Source organism: Pollicipes pollicipes, unplaced genomic scaffold (genome assembly GCF_011947565.3).
Source record: "Pollicipes pollicipes isolate AB1234 unplaced genomic scaffold, Ppol_2.1 Scaffold_7261;HRSCAF=8764_pilon_pilon_pilon, whole genome shotgun sequence".
NCBI classification, from domain to species: Eukaryota; Metazoa; Arthropoda; class Thecostraca; order Pollicipedomorpha; family Pollicipedidae; genus Pollicipes; species Pollicipes pollicipes.
The window spans coordinates 3,251,655-3,254,470 of NW_023597054.1; positions in this window are offsets into that span (position 1 = coordinate 3,251,655).

Sequence of the window (2,816 nt, forward strand, 5' to 3'; positions counted from 1 at the left end):
GCCCTGGGCGGTGGCGCGGCTGCAACGGCGTGGCCGGCGCCGGCCGCCCCTCTCGTCTCAGCACCCCCTGAGCGCTGGCCTCTCCCTAAACTCGCCCGGAATGTGCCCCGAAGAGAACGGAGTGCCACACCGCCCTGGGCGCGGGGTGACCCGCACGACTTCCACTCAATAGCCAGCAAGTTCTCCGTTGCGCAAGGACATTTTTAGATGAGCAGGAGGTATCCGACAGCTATGAGTCCTGCGGCGATATATGTCCCCCCCCCCCCCCCCCACCCCCACCCCCTCCCAGTACTGTCGCTGGCACTGACTGACAAACACTGTGTCGGTGGTGACATCCGACGGCCGGAGAGAGGGTGGGCGGTCAGACAGCGGTCGTGAGGTGATAATCACGCCACAGTGTCCGATAGATCGCCTGCGCCCTGCACCGGCCACCATGGTGTCCGGTAGATCGCCTGTGCCTTGCACCGACCGCCACGGTGTCCGATAGATCGCCCGCGCCCTGCACCGACCGCCACGGTGTCCGATAGATCGCCTGTGCCCTACACCGACCGCCATGGTGTCCGATAGATCGCCTGTGCCCTGCACCGACCACCACGGTGTCCGATAGATCGCCTGTGCCCTGCACCGACCACCACGGTGTCCGATAGATCGCCTGTGCCCTGCACCGACCACCACGGTGTCCGATAGATCGCCTGTGCCCTGCACCGACCACCACGGTGTCCGATAGATCGCCTGTGCCCTGCACCGACCACCACGGTGTCCGATAGATCGCCCTCGCCCTGCACCGGCCGCCATGGTGTCCGATAAATCGCCTGCGCCCTGCACCGACCGCCATGGTGTCCGATAAATCGCCTGCGCCTGCACCGGCCGCCATGGTGTCCGATAGATAGCCTGCGCCTGCACCGACCGCCATGGTGTCCGATAGATCGCCTTCGCCCTGCACCGACCGCCATGGTGTCCGATAGATCGCCTGCGCCCTGCACCGGCCGTCTTGATTGCGATCATTTCAGCGAAGTTTATAAGTCTGAATGCCGCTACAGTGGCGGGCATGCAGTCCCGTGACCAGACACACCCAGATGCCGTTCGCTACTTAACTTATCAGGGACAATGTTTCCAAAAGAATCGGATTAACCTTTTTTTTAATGCCAATCCTTCTATATCCAACAGAGGATAAAGTTAAACTTCCACGAAAAGGGGATCACCCATGGCCATGGGCCTCTGTACGTACGCCACGCCTTCTGGGCGTACTCCTTCGCCATACGTTCAGAAGCTCCTCGTCCTCCAGCCAAGACAGCTGGGTGACCGGGCTGGGGCCGGGACGGGAGCGGGGGCCGGGCGGGTCAGCCATCACGGTGTTTTTCCCGGCGCACTCTCCAGCTCACCCTGCTCCGGTCCCTGGCCCGGCCGTGCTGAGGCGGCCGGGCGAAGGGGCCCGCCCTCCTGTCAGCCGGCGGCCATTCTAGGCAGCTGGCCACCCCGCTCGGCCGGTGTCTTCCCCGAACATCGGCGCCGCAGGAGCTGGCCGTCCCCAGCCGACGTCGGGAGCCGGCACAGCGTGCTGACGCATTACAGCCACCGCAGGAGCTGGCCGTCCCCAGCTTTACACGGCCAACCTGGGATCGTCATGCCCGGGGGCAAGGGGTAGGCAGACTGGTCCCCAGTCCCCCTGCGGACTGGTCCCCAGCCCCCCCTGCGGACTGGTCCCCAGCCCTCTTGCGGACTGGTCCCCAGCCTCCCTGCGGACTGGTCCCCATTCTCCCTGCGGACTGGTCCCCAGCCCCCCCCACGGACTGGTCCCCAGCCTCCCTGCGGACTGGTCCCCAGAGCCCTTGTGGACTGGTCCTCAGCCCCCCCTGCGGACTGGTCCCCAGCCCCCTTGCGAACTGGTCCCCAGCCTCCCTGCGGACTGGTCTCAGCCTCCTTGCGGACCAGTCCCCAGACTATTCTGACCGCACACGTGATCTGGAAGTAATAATTCCTTCTCCACCGCCCACGCACATCGCCAGTTAATGCTAGCTCTCACTTGTTTTGGAATTCGCGATCTTACTACCACGGAAGATTAGCAGCTTTGTAGCTCGTGATGTAAGGGCATTAAACAACCTGACGGCATGACGTCACTGATTCGACATCCTGTTGATTAGTGGGCCACTTTCAGGATGTAGCGGGAGGGGCTCATCAGCAGCAAGGCAAGGCCAAAGGAGGGGCACCGAGATCACGCCGGCCGCGATCTTCCGGGTGGCAGCAACGGGCTTCGGCTCAGTGCAAATACGCGTGGGCCTCACACCTCTGGCGCCTCATGAAAAAAACGTCTCAAAGGGATTGGGGCCACCACTGTTTTAGTTGCGTGAACAGGGCTTTGTGATACCTCCCTGAACTGCATATCGCTGCTGTTTTCGCCAGCCGTTCGTTCCACTGTGTGCAATGTTTCTGTACTTAAGGTAAAGCAACGGTCTTGTGGGGAGACCAGCGCGTTACAAGGCCAGCCTACTCTACTGCGGCAGTACTAGAGATCACAGTAGTACGGTACCGTCGACGGACATTGAGCTGCCCGGGCTACCTACCGCGGATTGCTAATACTTTGCGATGGTGGAAGGCCTGCCTGGATGGATCTGTTCCTTTGCGTTGTGAAAAGGGGCCTACGGATGTATTTTAGACTCGAACCTATGAACAAAATTTCGTGCACCTATCGTAAGTCCTTGCAAGATAAACGCAGAATCTTTGACAGGATATAACCTGAGAAAAAAGTGAAAGCGCGCTATTTCCTTAATATCTCAACAATTATATTTTTGTCGGTAAAGCTTTGTAGCGCACGACCT